Source organism: Diorhabda sublineata, chromosome Y (genome assembly GCF_026230105.1).
Source record: "Diorhabda sublineata isolate icDioSubl1.1 chromosome Y, icDioSubl1.1, whole genome shotgun sequence".
Taxonomy (NCBI): Eukaryota; Metazoa; Arthropoda; class Insecta; order Coleoptera; family Chrysomelidae; genus Diorhabda; species Diorhabda sublineata.
In genome coordinates, this window is record NC_079486.1 from 4,550,291 (window position 1) to 4,573,713 (window position 23,423).

General features: G+C 32.5%; 1 long non-coding RNA gene across 1 annotated transcript; it reads left to right on the forward strand.

Moving 5' to 3' along the window:
• Positions 1-17,784: 17,784 nt before the first annotated feature.
• LOC130451969 (uncharacterized) lies at positions 17,785-18,586 on the forward strand. Its single transcript, XR_008910810.1, has 3 exons — positions 17,785-17,904; positions 18,254-18,452; positions 18,506-18,586. It is a non-coding gene; the product is annotated as an uncharacterized LOC130451969 (long non-coding RNA).
• The last annotated feature ends 4,837 nt before the right edge of the window (positions 18,587-23,423 follow it).

Genomic DNA, 23,423 nt, shown 5'->3' on the forward strand with positions numbered 1-23,423 from the left:
TTAAATGTTGAAGTGGATATTGATTTTTTTGTAATTATGTCAAAAATTCATCTTTTAATCTGGCGAACATAAAAAAAAGAATCAAAGACCAAGGCGAAAGAAGTTATTGGAAGCCATATGGATTTTTTGAGTTTGAAGAGTTGGAGCATCAGATACATTTAAACTGTTCGTAATAAATGTGTTTCTTAACGTTCTATGGTTTTTGGAACAATTTATAAATTGAAGTATTTTTCGAACAATATTCGACTCAAATCTATCAATATTATTGTATGTTCAGATTTCTCATTATTTTAATTTTTTTGCCAAATTACGTTGAAAAAACCAATTAAAAAGGATAGAGAAAATGGAAGTGATGTTTCTTTAACACCACCAGAAATTAGAGAAGCTGCCAATATTTGTTAAACTAATACATAGATTATGGAGACATTATACGATTATTATAATTTTTGATAACTATGTACTTTGCTTAAGTGAACAATAATATTTTGCATTAAATATTTGTTGGAATAAAATAATAGTGTTTCTAATAATGTAACAAAAGTTTCCAACAAAAATATTCAGTGGATAAAGTATAGTATTCTATTCGCTTAAAATTATGCACTCGGTCATTTACGCTTCACTTCCCCTCGGGAATAAAAACCTTTATTTTACACTCGTGAATAATATACTATTATATATCTATTTCCTTCGAGATAACACTTCGTGACAATTATTTCTAGAAGTCTATGGACCCTATACTATTGTCAATAGGAAAATCATTCAATTTCTTGTCAACAAAGGCCTTAATTTCTACGAAGGTTTGCTGTTTAGTCCCCCTTTTCTGTTATCAAAAGTGCAGTACTGATTTTGATATCTACATCTTAGAAGTAGACTTTTCGAACGCGCAATTTCAATTAAGTATTTTGATTTATTTATACTTATTTTAAGATTTTTTCTTTACTATATGTAAAGATAAAAAATTCAGAATATATTTTTCTGTAAAGGGAATTCTAAGAAAGTATTGTCATTAAAACTTAGCAACTTCTAAAGGAAAATGATACGAAGAATATTTGGACCCTAAAAGTTAGGTGACGGACAATATAGAATTCTTGTTAACTCTCAAATTAAAGAAAGCTTGAATGAAGAAACTATCACCAGAATGATAAAATCGCATCGAATACTACGATTGCTAAAACGAATGAAAATTAGTAGTTGAGTTGAGTGGATAAGTGAATGGAAGCCCTTAGGAAAGTGGCTCAGAGGAAGAACAAAAAGCCAATGGAAAGGTAAAATAGCAAATGATAATACACAGGATAGAAAAAAATGAAGAAAAATAGTGACCGAAGCCAAAACAAGCAATGAACTAATTTTAAAAGAAAACGTGGATTGACTAACCACAAGAAACGAGTCAAAGAGCACTTTGCCAGCTAAATTGTGAGCCATGGGCCATGAAACACCAAAGTAGATTAAGCACCAAACTGTACTAACTCTAATATATTTCGAGCTTTAGAATACTTATGTATTCATAGTCTGGGACTGAAAATATGGTCAAGTACAATATAAGAAGTATGTATAAATGTATAACAATAATAAAATTTACTTGCAATAATCAATTAATATTTCCCTCCCGCCCGGTGACAATCAATAGGTTCTATTTATCAGGAATTGGTATTGATCTGATAATCAGGTCCAGAGAAGGAGCTGCATTTACCCGATTCGTCATTTGTTTTTACCCGATTGCGAGAGGGTAATGTGTTTGTCAGTCTATGTATTTACTTAAGTAAAAGCTCGTGACTAAAATTTTTTTGGCGAGAACGTTTATGAAAAAATATAAGATAGGCAACATTGCTATGTAACTGTATTCATTTATGCTTTTGTTTTATCTAGCATGGAATGTTTGAATGAAATTATATCAAATACTAGTTTTATTTGAAATTACAAATTTACTATAGACATGTACCAACAAATCTTCGATACGACGTTTCGTGCCTTCACGAGGCAAACATATAGGTTTTTAATGAGGATATGCTTATTTGTTATAATAATTAGACAATTTAAGTCAAAAACAAGATGAAAGTAATGTGAAGAAGAGCCATGATGAGGAAAATGATGCTGAAAACAAAAAACAAGAAACAGAAAAGTCAAAAGTGTAAAATGAAGACAACAAGGAACAAGAAATAAGGAAATCATAAAGATAAAAGTCGGGATTGCTTAGGCCGTGACTTAATGAAAGTTACAACCTTCACTTCATAGCACGAGCACCATCAGTCGTTCGTCCAATCCTGTTAATCCGTTTTATTTCGTTATCTGTAATTAAATCATCGAGATATTTAAAAGTCATTTCTCCTGTTGGTTTTGACGATAAAGACTTGCAACAAAGCAGTTCTTCTTTAATGCTTTCATTGGGATCGAACATAACAAACGCTAATAGATTAGCCTGGCCAGCAACTTCAGTACTTTCATCAAGTTGAAGTTTGTTTTAATACTGTAACTGTCAATTTGAACAATTTTTTTTGTTTCCTTGTAAATGAAACTTCAAATTCTACCCTACAGAGTGTTCTGTTCCTTTTTTAGCTATCAATAACGATAGGCGATATGATGCAATTGTAGCTTGTCTATTTTTCTCGCCAGAAATTGATGTTTTCATTATTGAGTTTGACTTTAAGAATTCTTTTTCTTTGTACTGAAAGAAATACATGTTTTTTTTTGTGAAAAGTCTTCACAGTTTTGAAGGTTTCATACTCTCATCAGCAAATACTTCGAAACATAAAACACACTGTGCCAATAACCACAAAAACCATATTTCAAATAATCAGCAATGTACTTACGGTTCGGTTTTGCCTTCTTATGGACTTCTTTTAAAAATTCTTAACTAGCCTAACAAAAATAAGTTTTGCATTGAGATGTTTAGTATTATAAATTATTAATAAATGAATTTTGTCTTTCACTTGTTTTTAAATAAGAACTTTTAAGGCACTTACCACTTAACCAATCTAATCACTTTGTACAAATTAAACATTATATGTGCAAATAGAACAAAACGAGTAATGGAGAAATGTCCTGAAAAGTTTTGATTGTATGTGACTTGGTTGAGATATTGTAGATTATAATGGAGACTATCTAAAACGTTCAAATACGTTTGAAATGTAAACGAAAATGATTTCTTTCTGAACTTGATTGAATTAGTAACTCACTAAAGGTATTCAACAAAATATGTAATTTTATCCATTTGGTCGAAAGATAGAAAAAACTACAGGAAGAGGTGATTTATAAGATATTAACTGTTTTTGGTATTTGTAATAACTGCAAATTATCAAAGGATTATTTCTTAAAGGAAAGACTATCATTACTCTGACTGAATTAGAACAACTTTCAAATTCAGTGGTAAGTTCAATAATTACTCATCTTGTACTGGATACTGTGAACAATTTGAAATTAATATTATTATAATTATTTTCTAGTTTATGCTCTTTGAAAAATAGCAAATGAATGCTCTAAAATTTTTTCGATAATAATATAATGGGATAATGGGCTTTTGTTACTTGCCATTTTTTACATTATTAAGAGAAGTTAGTTTGAAATTAGAATTTTCTCTACATAGAAAAATTGTTTTTGACTTTGTATAATAGTGTTCGTTTCTATTAATGATCTTCACACAATGTTTTTGTAATCCATTTACTTAACACAATTTATCTGTCTTGATTAAACTTTTAATGAATATGTAACTAACTCCTAATTTTAATATACGGACAAAAATAATTATTGAAAAATGTGAAGTTATTTCGGTTTTCTAGAAAATCCGAGTGTGTCTGATTTTCTATAGAAATTTTAAAACTTTTCAGGTCGGTCTGGTGAAAACATCCAAAGCGACTAACATGGACTTTTAAATATAGTTACAGAATTTTTGATGCCATTGAATTTAAAGAATATTTGTCAGGTTTTGATTTACAAACGCTTTTGAAAATTTTTAAAGATTTATACATCATAGAAATGCATAACTCAATAAATAACTTAATATTAATGATGATGCAAGAGCCAGGAAATGTAGAAAAAGTGAGAAAATTCGTTGATTTAAGTCCAAATTCAGAATCAAATAACAATACTGAAGTGAATGTAGTGGAAAAGTCAGTCCTTCATCAAGTGGATTTGAGGATAACTTGGCGAATGAAGAGGTAAGATGAAAATACCAATTTTAAATATAGTAATTTCTAAATGTTTCTGTAGGAAAATGTTTCATCTGGTGTTCTAAAATCATTTAGATTGTGTAAATCATACTCATCAACATGCATATTTATTGCATATTCCGTATTTTATAACATGTCTGAAAGAGCCGCTTCACTAAATTTCCCTAAATTGAATTATTACACAAATTTGAAACTTTAAGTGATTCCAAGAGTGAGACTAACTCTTGTAACCAACATGAAGAATGTTCTAATAATATCACTGGTATCGAGGTTCCATTGAAAAAACAGGAAACTAACATGAATACTGATGAATTACCCGAAGCAAGGTACCTATTGAGTACTTCATTCTGCAAGGACTTTGTGGTAGCAAAAAACTAATTTAGTAAAAAATGCCTTGGATTCATTCATGAAAGAGGGGACAGATTTTTCAAATTTGAATTCTTCAAAAACATTTTTTAACCATCCCATCACCCAAGAGCTTTTTATATTTCCCGTTCCCTATCATATGGTTCAGATAGTTAGTAATGTTATTGAGTAGAGATATTTAGAGGAGTTAGTAAGATTTCAAGATAATGAAGGACCTAGAGCATATGATTTGTTGGGGTTTATTTAACAGATACCAAATTTTAAATTGTCCACAAAATCCAGTACAAGATTAGTACTTATTGAACCTACAATTGCATTTGAAAGTTATTCTAATTCACTCAGAGTAATGATAAACTTTCCTTCAAGAAATAATCCATTGATGATTTGCAGTTATTACAAATACCAAAAACAGTTATGAATCACCTTTTCCTGTTTTTGAAAATATTTTTTTGTTTTGTACAAAACACATAGAGACTAACAGAGAACATCGAAACAGGCGTCAGACAGTGTAATAGTGAGTGTGGTAGTAGTAGTAGTACAAGTCTTGGATTTCTCAAAGTGAATATTCTTCTTATCTTCATAGCATCTTTTGAGCACTTTTACTTTTGTGATATGCTCGTTCAACAAATTATCAGCATCTGTCTGTATGCTCATTCATATTTCAAATGATAAGCATTCTCATCTCTTATTCGAACTTATTCTTAAAGTCACTCAGTAATGAAAACATCAATTTCTGGTGAGCAAAATAGACAAGCTACAATTGCATCATATCGACTATCCTTATTGTTAGCTAAAAATGGAACAGCTCACTCTGTAGGGTAGAATTATATTTTACCATCAGTCCAAATAATATCTGAAGTTTTCTTCACTGAAAAGGAATTGAAAAAATTGGTCAAATTCACAGTTACAGTTTTAAAACAAACTTTTCACTTCAACTTGATGAAAGTACTGAAATTGCCTGCCAGGGTAATCTATTAGCCTTTGTTAGATTTGGACTGACGAATGATGGTGCGCGTGCTATCAAGTGAAGGTTGTAAATTTCATAACTCACGGCCTAAGCGATCCCAACTATCGCCATTATGTGAGATGAAATGGGAAGTGAGCACAAAGCATTCCTGCTTCATTGTGAAGTATGGTGGCTTTCAAGAGGTGAAGTGCTGTCAAGATTGTTTAAGCTTCTTGATGAGTTAAGATTGTTTTTGTTGGAAAATCATAATAGGTCAGAATGTTTTCTTTTTGATTTCCTTATTTCCTGTTCCTTGTTATCTTCAACATTATTTCACACTTCTCACTTTATTGTTCCTTGTTCTTTGTTTTCAACATCATTCTCCTCATCGTGGCTTTTCTTTACATTACTTTCATCTTGTTTTTGACATCTGCTTTCTTCATTATTTTTTAATACCCGAGTTATTATTTTTATATTATTTCAATTTATTTCGATTTTATTCCAGAGCCGATATCCATTCGAGTATCCTATTGTCTGAAGTTTTTTATTTCTCTTGTAAAATTCTTTTTTAAATTTTTGGCATAAGCAATACACTTGGGCTACATAGTTTTGGTGGTTTACCCTCAATAGACTTTTCCATTAAGTTATATTTGCTGGAGTTTAATCAAGAATACTACCTCATTTTGCATTTATTCTTTTTTCCCTTTACTCATATATTCTTCCCCATTTTCTGATCTTAATTAATGAATTTTTGTATCAAATTTGGTTACTACTATACAATACTACTCGGTATTCGGGTTTTAACCACGTCCATAAGTCTATATGCTTTTAAAGTTATTCCACTTATTTTACAGTTTCCAGAAAAGACTTTTTTGTTTTAAGGGGAGGAACATATGAACGAGAGCTTCTACGAGAAAATGATATCACTTCAAGAATTCAAAAACGTCGGTCTCTACGTGTATTGCGACTCTTGCGACAAGTATAGATACCTGCCCGATGTGAAAGAACCCCTGGATCTATCTGAAAATTGGTATTGTTGGATGAATCCAGATGGAAATATTATGGTATCCATGGTAGCCAGTTATGGTGGAAGATGGTCCAGATATCGAGAATCGAGATATTTTTGGTAATTTTTATATTCCTAAAACGACACAAGGTATTCGATCTATGGAGTTAGTCGCACTGTGTATTTACGGATAACGATTATTTTCAGACGCACTACCACATGACATTTTTTCGATTCCGACGCGATGACTAGATCTTGGGTCAAAGCCGAAAATTTGAAATCTTTCTTGAAAAATATCGACGATAACCTTGTGCTGAACGATAAATTCAATAAACTCAAACTCAGGATGGACGTAAATGTCAAACAGGCTAAAGGAGCCGTCGAAATGAAGCTGCTCGACAGACTAAAAATGGACAGCTTCATATATAGATATGCGAAATTTTCGAGAAAGACGAAGCGACAGAGATACGAGAGTGAGAATGGCGGCGGTAAACAGAAGAAACGCGCAAAGTTGGGAGAATCTTCGGCGGAAAACTATGAAGAACAAGGAGAAGAAGAGCAAGAGTAGAGTAGGATGAAGAAAAGAAGGAGGACAAAATATAAGGAGAATAGCAGAAAGATACTTTTGAGTGATGGTGTCGTGATTTCAAGGAAAAATTTTGGTCGTAATTGAAATTTTCGTTCTAATTTACATATTACAGAGGAAAAATCTATATTTAGTAGAATAGTCTGGAATACAGTTCTCACCTCATCAACATTACTACATTACTGGGGCGAGGCATGTAGGCCACAGCTTGGGTTTTGTCGGGGGATTTCAGTATTTTATTATGCTCAACGATATGCCGAAGAAATGGAACCCGAGCTAGGAACATTCTCTGGCCCACAGATCATCCGTTTCAGACTTGGATACCCAATGTTAATTTTTTAAACAGTTTTTAGCGCCCCCAAGTTACAATAAGAATGAACTAAACGAAAAAAAAGCTGGCTTATGTGAGTGTGTTTTTTCTTATTTTTTTATTTAGTAGGAATATTGGGAATTAAAAAATTGTATAATTTTCAGGTAAGTGAAAAATTATTTATTCGGAGATTTCAGAATTTCAGAAAACAATTATGCTTTTTTCAGAGTATTGCCGAAATGTTAGTTTTATATCCACATAAATAATTTTTCACTTTACTGAAAAATTCACAATGTTTATGTAATTCACATATCCAAAAGAAACGAATAATGTTCTATGAAATATTTATTTGAAAATAAATTAAAATTACAAAATAATATTCACAAAATGTGTTATGCAGAGCAGCCACATGCTAGCATCGATATTGATTGGTTGTATCATCGATTAGACAGATCAATTCATTAGCGCCAACTACCTTGTCTAAGAAGTAAACAAAACTCTGTTTCAGATCTCTCATTTGAGTGCCACATCTTGCTTTGGCTTCTCTGACTCGCATCTCTCAACGCTTCATTGTTGAGAAAAATTCGCGGAGCCGATATTTTCGAAAACTTTAAAGAAGTATGTAATAAATTACAATTGATTGTCAGTAATTTAGTCAGTGTCTGCACCGATGGCGCACCTTCCATGAGAGGCAAAAAATAAGGATTCGTTGCTTTGTTAAAAAAGGAAAACTTGAAAAAATTGATATAATTTCACTGCATTTTGCATCAGCAAAATCTTTCTACCACTTTGCAAGACACTCTGGATAGAACCATTGTCATTGTCAACTATATTCATAGATAAAGGATAGTGTACTATATTCGCGTAAATGCAATGCGTCGTCGTGAATTTCGGCAGATGCTCTCTTTAGATGAGGAAACGTATAGTATTGACCTACCATACTACTGCAAGGTTCGCTGGCTATCAACAGGTCAGGTTTTGATAAAAGTTTTGTCTTTACGACGACAAACTTTTATCAAGAACAAGGAAAACATTGTGATCTATCAGATGAAGTATTTCTCAGAAACCTTGCCTGCCAGGTGAATCGAGGTATATTTATGAAATGTGGCAAAAGATCCAAAGGTTTAGAAAAAATTTTTCTTTTTTTAAAATATTGCTTTGTCGATCGGAAATATCTGCACAACACTTCCCGGAGCTAGCTAAAATGTTAACTGAGCAGAACTGTGAAAATAAAATATTCGGTCAATATGTAGGTGTCTTGGATTTTTTAAGAGAAGAGTATACTAATAGATTTTCTGCTATGTAATTGCAACATTTAATAGATATATCCGAGGCTCCTGCAGAACTACAAATGAAGATAGTAGAAATCTGGAAAAATGCTGTTGAATATCTATGCCTTCGAGAACATGCTCGCCGTTTACTTTCCTGCTTCGGAAGTACCCTCAGTTGCGAGAAAACATTTTCTCTCATGTCAAAAATAAAAACAAATTTAAGAACACAAATTACAGATGCACATTTAGAGGATCAATTAAAGCTGTGTGTTACGTAGCTTGATCCAAATATACAATTATTGCCAAACAAAAAACAAAGCCAAATAAGTCACTAACTTAAAAAAAAGCGATTTCTTAATCTAGAACGCAGACTAAATAATAACGATGCTTATAAACAATTATATAGTGATTTTATTTATGAGTATATTCAATTGGAGCACTTGTCTAAAGAAAGCATATCAGAAAGTGACACATATTCAGATTATTATATGAGCCATCACGGTATTTACTAAGAAGACGCTATCACCACTTCTTTAATAGTTGTTTTTGACGCGTCGTTGCCCAGCTGGACGGGTTTTTCGTTAAACAATATATTAATGGTTGGACCAACTATCCAACAAAATTTGTTTACCATTCTAGTTTAAGGCAGCACAGCATAGTTATTGCCGCTGACTTTACAAAAATGTACAGATCAGTATTAGTAGCACCCGAAGATAGACATTTGCAGAAAATTGTATAGCGATACAGTGATAACAAACCAATTGATACTTATCAGTTAAGAACTTTGACATACGGAGCTGCACCTGCTTCATTTTTAGCAAACAGGTGTTTATTTGAAATTGTTAATAACGTCCAAACGCAATATCCATATATTATAATACATTATAAAAAATGATGAATGATGATGAAGAAGCGAGAAGGATAACGTAATTAGTTTTTAAGGTATTAAAGGAAGGTTGTTTCTTTTTGAGGTTTGTATCAAAGAATCCGAGTATTTCAGATTGTATACCAAAAAACGATTCATTAGCAACAATTATTGAATTTGGTGAGAATGGTGGAAAAAAACTCTTCCATTAATTTGGTGTCCATCACAAGACAAATTGATGTTCAATGTCAAGAATTTTCCTATTAAACAAATTACTAAGCGGATCATTTTGTCGAATTCCTCAAAGACTTTTGACCCATTAGGCTTAGTCAGTCCCTGTACAATATCTGTAAAAATGTTATTGCAAAGTCTTTGGCTTGAAAAATTATCCTGGGATGATCAAGTAACCAATCATATTACTCGGGAGTGGCTAGATTTTGAGTTGGACTGAAAATAGAACGTCATGTAATATGCGAAAATGTAAAAAATATTGAAATACACTGTTTTTCTGACAGTTCAGAAAAGGCGAATGGCTCTTTCATTTACTTAAAATTTATTGATAATAAAGATGAAGCTTTTGTGTACCTCTTTGCACCAAAGGCAAAGGTTGCTCCATTGCAGTCTGTTACTTTACCACGTTTGGGACTGTGTGGGGTACTAGTTGTCGCTATACTAGCGGGTAAGGTATCTAAAGCCTTGAGACTTACGGTGGAAAAAATATATTTCTGGACAGACCCCACCGTCGTTTTGGAATGGATAAAAACGCCTCCCAATAAGTTGAAAAGTTTTGTTGTGAATAGGGTCTCGGAGATACAGACTATTACAAATCACGATTATTGGGGACACGTACCCAGTGAACTAAATCCTGCTGATTACGTATCACGGGAAGTCAAATGCTCCGAAATACAAAGTTTAGATATTTGGTGGCATGGACCACAATTCTTAAACTCCGACGAGTCAAAGTGGCCAACAAATATTTGTCAAAGTAGCGATTTACCTGATATAAGAAAAGTGAAAACGGCTTGCAGTACAGAGGTCGTAACATGCAAAGAAAATTATGTTATTGACAGATTTTCTAATATAATTAAATTGAAACGAATAGTTGCTCTGATGCGCAGATTTATATATAATTGAAAACACACTAAAAACGAACGAAAATATGGTCCAATATTAGAGGGCGAAAGAGATGAGGCATTTAATTTACTTCTTTGGCATGTGCAACAGATCTTTTTTCAAATCAAAATATTACAAATTAATAACAATAAATTAAAATCCTGCAAACTGTTAAGTTTAAATCCGTTCAATGACCAGTATGGATTTTTCAAAGTAGGGGGAAGATTGATAAACTCTAAATTTGAATTTCAGAAAAGGCATCCGTTACTGCTGCCACATAATCACCGCCTCACGAAATTAATTGTTGGAGTTTCAATCGTGATAATGACGCGATTTTGAGCAATGAATTGATTAATGAAGAGGTGGACTGGCATTTTATACTATCATTCACCTCATTTGGGGGGCCTGTGGGAGGTGGGCGTAAAATCGATGAGGGTTGTCACTAAAACTCCGCTTACGTTTGAGCAATTTTATACTTTGTTTTCGGAGGTTGAAGCTATAATGAATTGTCGTCCCTTGTTTACCCTCTTCTCTAGCCCAAACGACTTCAGTTTATTGACACCAGCACACTTTCTAATTGATCTTCAAATAAACCTTATCGACAGTTTAGATTTACGAAGTTTGCCAGTTAATCGTTTATCTCTGTATCAACAAATGAAACAACATATATGTGACCGTTGGAGTAAGGAGTGGAAGTGGAAGCAGAAATGTCACAATTTGAAAGTGGGAGAAATAGTACTCATTACAGACGACAAAATGCCCCCCATGAAATGGAAGATGGGTAAAGTGCTGGAAGTGTTTGTAGGAAAGGACAATGTTGCCCAAGTGGCTTTACTAAAAACTGAGATGGGCAATTTAAAAAGGTCATTTCCAAAAATCTGCCCTTTGCCTATAAACTATTAATATGTTAACCGAGCGCAGAAGTCACATGTTTGTGTTCATTATTTGCACATTTAATTTTGATTTGAGTTATTTAATAGTGCAAATATAAACTCAACAGCTGGATATACCTATATCGCAAAGCCTCTGAGTGACTTACTCCGCAAAGGCGAAGAATTTAAGTTTGAATCACCACAAAGAGAAGAATTCAAAACCTTAAAGGCGAAATTTATTTGTGAACCGGTGTTGCATATTTATCAACAAGGAGCTTATACCGAACCACACACCTATGCAAGTATACATGGTTATAGAGCATGCCTTTCGCAACGATCTAGTGACAATTCGAAGCTTCACTCGGTATACTACATGAGTAGAAAGACGACTCCTGCAGAGAAGAAGTATACAAGCAATGAGCTCGAAGAACTTGCCATTAATAAAAGTGTGAAGAAATTCAGAACTATACTTGCTAGGAACGAAATTTAAAATACTTTCAGACTGTAATGCAATCACAAAAACCATTGAGGAAAGACCTTACAACACGAGTTGCACGATGGGCCCTGATCCCGTAATATTGACTATTGCTACAGAATGAGTAATCATTCATAGAATTAGACAAGAGAAAGATGAGCACATTAAGGCGATAAAAAGGATTTTGACTACAGAAGTGTATGAGGATTTTTATTTAGAGCATGATACATTGTATAAATACGAGAATGGATTAAAAATACTTGTCGTTCTAAAGGACATGCAGACTTAAAAAATAATAACAAAAGCCCACAAGAGGGGAAATTTTTGAAAGAAAAAGACAGAAGTAGTAATAATTTTCCAAAAACTTGAAACTAAAGATATATGTATAAGATTTTGCATGATAATTTACAAACTTGTTATGGTTTTCTTTCCAAATGAATAAATTGTAAAATTAGTACTATCCAAGTTTGATATTGATTTGGCATTTGAATTTTACATTTGAAGTTTACAAGTCCGTACATTAAAATTAGGTATTAGTTTCATATTCATTGAAAAGTTTAATCAAGACAGATAAAGTGGGTTAAGTAAATGGATTACAAAAATATCTATGGGAAGATCATTAATAGAAACGAACACTATTATACCAAATCAGAAACAGTTTTTCTATATAGAGAAAATTCTAATTTTAAATTAAAATCTGTTAATAATGTGATTTTTTATTATAAGAAACATTTTAATCCAGAAAAATGGCAAGTAACAAAAGCAGTTCATTAAAAATCCCGTTATACTATTATGGAAAATATTGGCGATAAATAATTTACTATTTTCTAAAAAGCATAAAATTGAAAATATCACAAGGATATATTGAAAAATTCTTAGCCTACCAACCAAACAAAATTTCAATTTCAAAATATTTTATTACGCAACCAGACATCCACAGCTTTTATTACCTCCTCGTTGGAAGAATTTTTTCGGTTGGGGAAAGAGATGATAGTCGGACGGAGCTAAACCTGTTTAATAAGAGTGGTGTTCAAAGTCTGGGAAAACCAGAGTGTCACCCATTCCATCCAGTGTAATAGTGACTGTGGTGGTAGCAGTAGTAGTAAATACAGCCCACAAATTTTTCTCACGTATTTTATGAAATAATCATCACTTTTCCCCTTTTGTTTTCTATTATCATCTTCATTAGCCATTCGAAGTATTATCTGATCTGGAATTGTCAGTATTGGTATTGCCATTGTCCAGATCGACACATTGGGGATCTGCATCTGAAAAATATATCTGTTTTTATATCTCAATACAAGATAATATTTTGTAATGAAAAACAATGGGTCATTAAAAAATAATGAAATAAGTACATTCTTAGTGTAACATGAATTCCTTTATAATATGAATATTGAAAATACATTACATAATGTGAAAGATATGAAGTTGTAACATTTAGAAATACGGTCCCCTCAAAATTCTTTATACATACATATAATTAATATGAAATAGAGACCTTCCATATGGCAGCTGTAAGCCGACATTTTGATGTTTAGGACTTTTTTGAAAAGATTACTGGTCCCTTTCCATTCCTCCTTCCTTTAGAATGATTTGATAACAACATACTTTCAACTGGTTGTTGTCTTCCAATTCAAACAAAAATGTTTCTTGAATATTCAACAACTCTAAAATACCTTTGATATGGAGTACAATAAACCATCAAGTTGCATTAAAATGTATTCGCTACGCTAAATTTACATACAGGACTTTTCAGGAAAATTCTTCATTACTCATTTAGTTTCATTGGCAGATGTAGTGTTGAATTTGTACAAAGTGATTGAAGTGATGAAATTTGTAAGTGACTTGAAAGTTCTTATTCAAAAACAAGTGGTAAGACAATAATTTGAAATATGTAATGATGAAAACATGACATTGCAAAAGCTATTTTTTTCAGAGTAATTTGAGATTTTTAAAGGAAGTCATCTAATTTACTTAACAAAATATATGATTTAATATCAAATATTGTTTAGCAACTACTAATTATTTTGAATAAGAGTGAATTTATTAAGAAAATATGATAATTTTTATAGAAATATCAACTCACTGACAACATTTTTCATCAATTCATTGTAAACGACAAGTTACTCATTCTTCTCAATTGGGGTAAAATTTCTTTAAAGAACTTAACCAAACCAAAATTACTCAATATCTTATTCTCTCACCTTAGAAATATGAATAAAACAAGTAAGATGGGTCAGAATAATACTAGGATCTTTCCTATCACATATTTATTGTGCAGAAATACCACAGTTCCTTTAAATGATCTTATCTTATTTAAAAAAAAAGTGTTGTTGGGGATTGTTTTATCAAATTTCCAAAAATATTACATAAGTGATAGAATCACTGCAAAAATCTTCGAAGCCGGGCAGATGCGGTTCACTTGGTGCTACTTCAATAATCTATTTCTTTTTTTGTAACTGGACATTCACAGACATTACAATACAAACTTCCAGGCCCAGTTTAGATCAAGTTACCATAGTGAAATTGGTGAATATGGTAAAGAACATACAATTATTTTTTATTAGAGGCCAATTTGGTAAATGAGAAACCACGCTCCTTTACCTAAAAATAAATTATTTGTAAACTACTTCCAGTATTGGTATAGTGCCTATACTTGTTATTAAAAAAGATATTCAATTACTTGCCAACCTCTTAAAAGCATTTAGCTTGTTTAAACCATATTCATCAACATAAAACATTGTGGTGTGTACATGAGCATTTTCAAATACACACAAGTACGTATATATTAAGTTTAAAACTCTGACATCAATAAGATGATGAATATGATGGCAAAATCATATGGAAGAATACGACATGCAATATCAATTAGTTAGTTAAAGGTGCAGAAAATGTGAAAAATAATTGTACATACCTACTATGTATCTTTAGTCAAAATTTAGTTCATTACTTAAACTATATTCACTCAATCTTCTTGCATAAAACTTAAACGTAGTAAGTTTTCCAACTAGATACAAATTCCGTTCCTATCATTATAATGAATTCCGAAGTTCCTTTGTTTGAAACTTTGATTTACTTTGACAAAAAAAAAAGATGAACCCAGCTGGAATGTTTGAATATAAATGAAGCCAACTTACAGTAAACTCAATGTTGTAAAATTTTACAATTTATTTGTTACGTTTCAAAAATATTTATTTATACATCGTAAATTATTAAAAATCAATAAGAATCTGGCTCTAGTTCTCACTAATTTTGGTTCATGGGCAATATTTTCCACAACTGAACTAAACAAAGGTCAAGAAAATAATTTTGGTGAGAATGTTTATGAAAAAATATAAGCTAGGCAACATTGCTATGTATCTGTATTCGTATGTGATAAAATGACTGTCTTTGTTTATAAATACTGAGAAAGCATTTTCAATAGAATGTGTAACTGATAAAAGAATTGGCTTATTTACAGAGAATATTGTTTTCAGGCAAAAAGTTATGTTGAATTTGGGGATATTAAACTGGTTACTTAGCAGTGTTTAGACTCAACATCTGAAAGGTTTTTATTATCTGTTGGAAAAATGTTAGGTTAGGAAAAATGTTGTTGCATACTTAATGCATATAGTAGTCATAGAGGCGCTCAGGCAGACAGGTAGACATCCCGTCCAGCCGCTCTGACCGCAGCGCTAACCGCAAGTCGAAAGCAGTGATAACAGCGTTTATTATACTACGTGTAAACCTTCTAATTAAGATACATTAATTAATCAATTTATTTAATTAAACAATTTAATTGGGTGGAACTGAAAGTTTTAGACTTTTGTGTTTGAAGGATTTTGATAATTTTAGCACATCGCGCGTCAAGCATCGTAGATAATGAAGGTCTTTCGTGACAGTAAGATCCGCATTCGATAATGAATATACTTAATTGTCCGCACTGTATATAAAATAAATATACATTTATCATGCAAACTGTGGGTATAATGAATTATATTCCGCCTTGTCTGGCCTGTATGATAACGGCGAAAAGGGTGTAGTTACTAGATTATCCAGGTCGAGGAAAAAGTTACTAAACACTCTGTATAAATAATATTAAGAATTGTGCATTTGTTGTTGAAGTGTATAAAAATTATTTTATCACAAAGCCACAAAGGACGATAAGACCAACGGTCCGTGCTGAAAAACACTTTATTCGGGTCGACGAAGTGAAAGTAGACCGTGTCTTTTTGGAAAAACAAACAGGTGCGTGTGAACAGGAGCCATTCTGAAGCATGTTTAAAAAGGTAAGTCACTTTGTTAGGCATTCACAAGTATTTAACGCTTTTACTATTTATGTATCGTAATATTGTAAGATCCGACGAGAGCCGCGAGCAAGGGTTGATAGAGAATTATGAGATCTTATTGTTCGATCGATCGTAAAATATAAAAAAGAATATTTTAACACTCTGTATATAAATTATAACTCTTGTATCATTCGAAAAAATGTAAAAATATAGCGAAAGTGATAACAATATATACGTATTTATCATGTTTGAAAAAATATACCTTTTGTGGTTTTTTTCATTCGAAATAAAACTATGGTCAAAAGTTGATGCCTTGAATCTTCAGCTTGCTAATAATCCATTTTTGTGATTTTCACTTCCGTATGACTTTGCAGCGCACAGAAATGCAGTTTTTGTTTCAAGGGCAGCCTAGAAATGATATTTTAAATTTTAAAATTAATCTTTTACAAAGATAACGGTTGCGATTTATATAAAGCATTTTGTTTTTCAAAACAGGAACGCTAAAAGAAACGTTATCATATTCTAGGTTTTATGAACAGTTTACTTCAAAAAGAAGGGTCGTTGTTTTTTTCCAGAACTTGTTGGTATCATATAGATGTTTTTTAAAATGACTAAAACTAGGAACATATTGTTCCATACGCTAAAAGTTTGTACCATTTGTGCAACGTGATAAATATGTATTACAGGGTGATATATTTAAAATGCCTTATTTAATTGAAAATACCCATGTGAGATGTTGCCAAGTAGTGAGAGCACAAGTTATTGAGGTTTCGTTTCCTAGTACTAAAGTGTAGTAGAGTTGTATAAATCTGAAAAATCAGGATTTTTATTTATTGCGACTATGGAAGGTAAGCATGTCATAAAAAAGTCTGCTGAGCTTTTATTGTTTTTTCAGATAGAATAGTACCAAATAGTATTAAAAATCCTTTTGTGATACGTCACAACGGAGAGAAAAAATATCGTAAGGAAAGAAAAAAGTTAAGGAAATAAAAAGTTAAATTTTATTTTTTTCTTTTTCAGGCACATAGACGCATGAGGCAGCGCTTGAAAGAAATGATTCGTATAGAACTGTGTGACGATTTGCCAACAGGGTCACACTTTCTATCTCACGAGTCTTTCACCATATGGACCGGGGGCAACTACACCCTGGTGTAGAATTATCTTACATTAAGGGTGGTTTAGGTTTTATTGTGTTTATTAAAAGGATAGAAGTCTAAAATAAGATTGATGTTGTATTCTTTCTCTAGAGATAATCATCCTATATTAAAAATCTGTAGAATACAGAAACATAAGTTTTCTCAATCTTGAAGCAACCACAGGGTAAATGAAACTGTAGACAATCTTAAAAGATCCATTTTGTATCTATAATATATAGTTCATCATAAAAGGATAATGCTAACTTGTGTAACTTTTGACGTAGCGATATGTGGACATAAACTATATAAAAGTAAATACATATGTATATAACTATAAACATGATGAGTTCGGTAACACGGACGCTGCACCGAACGCCTTTTAAGAAACAAGGAGTAAGAAAACAAATACATTAAACGAGGAGTACACCAAATAGATTATGAAAATAAGGCAGTGACACATTTTAGAAACTTGTGGAAAATGACGAAGGAATTTTTAGGAGACCCAAAGTTTTAACTTTAGAGCTGTAAGTTTTTGTACCTTTTTGTAGTTATAATATTTTACACAGTCTTACCTAATAATATAAATATTGAAAAGTCTTCAACATATGTGAGATGTTGCCAAGTGCTTGGGTTGCGAGATAGATGTGTTGAGGTTTCGTTTCCGTATACATTTTCTGAGTGGTAGTCCAAATCATATATATCGGTTTAGGGGTCATCGTGTTTATTCTTTCTCTATATAGACATCCTATATTAAAATTTTGTAATAGAATACAGAAGCAGATGGTGTTTTTTCAAAAATACACGAATTCTCAACAAAAAATACAACGGAAAATGTGTGGTGCTACCTATTTAAAATAGTTGTTTTCATTCCAGCAAGTCAATAACTCAACATTAGATGGTCAAAATGCACATGAGATATCAAAGAAAAATAATAGTAATAAATAATAATCAGTGAGTGTTATAGAAAAAACCTCAGATAATCATTTATAAAATCAAAAGTGCCGTAAACAACTCTTGTGGCTTATAAAAGCTGCTGATATCTTTTAAAGCTTATTAAATTAGAAGTGACCATGTAAGTGTAATCAACTTTATATTATTGGTAAAATTAATGAATTATGTTTTTAGGAACGAGTTTGTAGAAAAATTTAAGAAATCGGCTACATACCAGCTGGCACCGGTAGGTACCCGCTGGGTCTTTTGTGCCCCCGACCCCTTTGTGGTAATTAAAAATAGATGTAGGTCGTTTTATAATATTTTTAAACCGAAAATTTAACATATTTTTTGCAGGGTGTCTGGTTCGACATAAGTAAGTAAACAAGAGGTTTAAAAATAAAATTAGTATGTTAAAAACGTACCTTTTTTACAGCGAGCCAACGGAATTGTAAGTACTCAAAATGTAAAACCGATCCAAAAATCATCGATTTTCTTTTTTTCTAGTGTATCAACGGCATCAGGACTTTTGGTCCTAAATGACCCGTGAGTTTCTAATCTTCAATTTTATATTAAAACAGAAATAATTATTTCATATTCTTTTTTCAGAGATCTGATGAGAACTTCGCCGGTTGTAAGTATTTAATATATAAAACTTTATGAAATTTTATATTTTGTATGTACTAATCTGTAGTAACATTTTTTCAGATGGAAACATAAAAATAAAAAGTAGAGTTTCTCTTGTTTTTAATTACCCTCACCCAGTACTTAACCAAAGTCCTTTATTCCCCCATTATCCTGAGGGTGAAGTAGTCAAGTTTTATAGAAATTTGATGAAAGTGTCTACCTCCCCGCTTGGTCACCCTTGGACAACTTTTTATGTTGACTAACAGACACAACTTACCAAATATTATTCATAAATTAACATAAATGAATTAAATGTAAGCTTTTAACGGTCTATTTTATTCTAAAATAATTTTAAAAGACTACAGTTGCAACTGCTAAAAATAAGTAGTGGTGTTTATTTTGAAAAGTGTTCATAAAATGTAAAATTGTATTAAATATAATTATTTGTAGCGATGATATGTTGAAGTTGTTGGGAGAGCCGGTCCTCTACGAGTAAGTTATTAATACACAAATATTTATATCATTACATTTAAATTCTGATATAGAATATACGAGATATCCGACCTGAAATGATAATACGTTTTAAAAAAAGAATAAAAACAGAATAATCATTTTTTAGCTGTGAAGTTCTGACAAGCGCGTCAGAAGACGAAAATTATTAGAGGAAATGCATTTCATTTCTAAACAGTGTATATTCTTCCTCTATTATTTTAATAACACAATAATAGCCACTTTCATCCAATCAACCTAGTTATCCGTCTAACATTAGAAAATTGAAAGAAAAAAGCCCTAGAAAAAATATGTCAAGTTTGTAAAAATGTTTTATTTTAAAAACACTATAAGTATTTTCGAAAAATTAAACTGTAACAAAAAAATGAACAACCAACTTAGCTATCCCCTATAACATTAGAAAATTGAGAAATCATAATAGAAAAGAAAAAATCCCTAGAAAATTATGTCAAAATTTGTAAATTTTTTATTTTAAAAAGCGCTATAATTATTTCGAAAAACTGAAACAAAAAATGAGCAAGGCATGAATTGTTTTTTCTAAAACTATTTTATATTCCGTTGAAAAATAAAGTTAACATTGACAGATAGTTACCAGAAGCATGAGTGAAAACTATTAAAAAGTATATGTTACAAATACCCGCTTATTTTCCACAATAAGGTATGTTATTCCTCTCTAGGGAGCGGTGGTACATATGTCTCCTCATCCCTTGGAAAGAAGTATTCTCGCTCTACACTTTCCCGTATCTTTACCACCCCCGACAGAAGAAAGACACCCCCTGCTCACTGGTTTCTAAGATTAAATACTGCAAGTCAGGTACGTGTCAGGTACGTATCAGGTACGTGTCAGGTACGTATCAGGTACGTGTCAGGTACGTGTCAGATACATGTCAGGTACATGTCAGGTATGTGTCAGATACGTGTCAGGTATGTGTCAGATATACGTCAGGTGTACGTCAGTCAGGTACGACAGCTTACACGTCACAGCTTTGGCAGAAGCGACAGCTTACGTGGTACAGCGTTGCTAGAAGCGACAGCGTCGTTAGATGGGTCAGCTTACGTGTCACAGCGTCGTTAGATGGGTCAGCTTACGTGTCACAGCGTCGTCAGATGGGTCGGCTTACACGTTACAGTGTCGTCAGATGGGTCAAATAACGTTGACAGCTATGACAGATAACGTTGACAGGTGTCACATCGTCGTCAGATGCGTCAACTTACGCGTCACAGCGTCGTCAGGTACGTGTCAGGTACGTATCAGGTACGTGTTAGGTACGTGTCAGATACGCGTCAGGTACATGTCAGGTACATGTCAGGTATGTGTCAGATATACGTCAGGTGTACGTCAGTCAGGTACGTGTCAGTGGAAAGGCAGATATCAATGCTGTAAATAGAACTTCACTCGCATATAATGTTCATTTAACATCAGGATGTTATATAAGCAACAGGTGCCAAAGCCTGCTAAAGCTGTTCGAGAAAAGTATAATTTACTTAAAAGGTCTGAACGTGGCCATGAAGAACAGCTTCAACGTATATTTAAACCTGTGACAGAACCACTTGAAACTATATTATCACATCAAGACGGACATATACAACACGTAACAGAACAACCAAATCACGATTTACAGGATATAGAGCAGCCACCATCAAATCAATACAGTGTTACATGCAACGACAATGATTCGATATATGGACCTGTGCTTGAAAATAGAGAATGGCTACTTGGACGCTCTCGCTTAGAATTCAATGACGAAAATATAATTGTAGACAACAAAATATTTAAAAATACACCCGGCGTGCAACAGCTAGTGTTTTGCAGAACCCCGCGAGCTTTTACCATCACCGATTTGCAACTATATAGGCAAATACTGGAACTGTCGGGGGTACATAGAGATTCAAGAGGGTTTTTAAAACATCAACAACGATCAACTAAATTTGATGAGATTATTAAGCCTCTATGTAAGAACAATTGCCGTAGAAAAGTGAGGAAATATCCAAGACAAACTACGTGGCTCCAAGGTTGGACAGACCCGAACGTACTTGTTGATCGTCTAAAACAGCTCAACAGAGAAGATGACGAATTCCATCAAATAATTCACGAGCTTAGAACAGCAGGTATCATCGAATAAAAATAAGGTGAATTCCGTTCTACAGCGAAGATGCCAAATGGACCAAATAATCTCGTAAACACACTTAAATATCTAAACAAAGAAGAAGAATTTGGGAAATAATTGAAGAGCTCAGGCGAGCAGACATAATCGAATAAAAGACATTTCCAAAGGCTCTGGTAGTCATTTCAAGACGAACCTTTCTAGAGTGAAGATGCCTAATTGTGCTTGGAGGAAAGCGTGTAACTGCAGCGACTGCGGATTAAGTTTTTGTTCGTTTTGTCAGAAAAAAGAAGTATACCAGCACGATGAAGAGTACAATTGTGACCGGAAAGGAATCGAATATTACAAGTTCACAGCTTGGTGTAAAGAATGTTGGTTCAAGAAAAAAAGTTCTATATATTAAGCAGCTCATTCGCGCGTACCCCATTTTTGTCTTACCTCTTGTAGTGAATAGACGTATATTATTGAAAAATTTATAATAATTAAAGATGAATCACAAACATGTAAACGCTTTGGTGTATCAGCCAGAGCTTTGGAGTTTAGAATTAAAGAGATCTCAGAAGGTGCCGATCCAGTAGCATGGGTAAAAGAGGCTATCAACCAAATTGTTCGTAAAGGAACTGAAGAATTGTCGCCCGAAGCTTATGTAGGCTTCACTTTCTGCTCCAAAGACCTCGCTAAAGGACAAGGATGGATTAATTTCAAGAAAGCCTAAGATGTGTCTATTAATGACGTGTGGGATACTATATCTTCCATCTATCAATCCAACTCAACGGGATTTAGCACAGAAACATTTTGTTTGAAAATTACTTCAGTAAAACTCTAATAGTGTTTAGATAAAAATGTTCATATTGTATTATTTTGTAAAAATTTATTTATTCATAAAATATTTTTCTCGATTTACATTGTTTCACTTTGCACCATTTTCTAAAACCACCTCTAAATATTAATTATCCTATATTACAAGTTTTACATTAATGAATAATTATAGCAATTTTATAAAAGTTTTCGGTATTATACTTAGCTTTTTAAGTTTATGCAGTGCCTTTTTAATTATCATTTTTCAATGAGGATTTCAAATTATTATAATTTTCTTAACTAGCAACAACTTTAAACTATAATTTTGCACTGAGAAGAATAATCATAATTTTCTTATCACTATTTTATGCTTGTCACGCTACTTTTCAGACAATTTATTCAACTTTCTTCACTAATTATGTAATGTCATCTAAGATTGTGCAATACCATTTTGGAGAGTTTTCAATAAACTTTTCAAATGAAATTTTTCAAATAATTTTCTTATCACTATTTTATGCTTGTCACGCCACTTTTCAGACATTTTCACTAATTATGCAATGTTATCTAAAATTGCGCAATACGTATTTTTAAAATTTTTAAAATTTTCTCAATTTTTAGTTTTAGCCACTAGCATTCAATAGAATAGCTTTTATTTTGGAAAGGAGATTCCACATCAATCATAACAGCTGATAAAGCCAGACGTTATCGAAATAATAAAAGTGAGGTTATCTAACCACACGCTGGTTTAAGCGTTTCAAACTCGAAAAATTACACCCTTATCTTTATAAATGATTCATAGTAGTAATTCCCTGATTAAAAAATACAAATCATATGCTAAGAACCTCAAAAAGACAAATCATATGTTAAGAACCTCGGAAAAAGATATTTTCTCTTGAGAAGATCACGTGACAGCATTCAAGCCACGCCCACAAATTTTCTCTATTTAAAGCAGTTCACAGAGCTGCTAAGTTGCTTTCTTAGAGCGCTACGAGAAGGTCGCAAATACGGAATAAAGGACTACTGTATAATCGGTCACTGTTTTTTTTTTTTAGAAAACACACCGGTAAACGCAG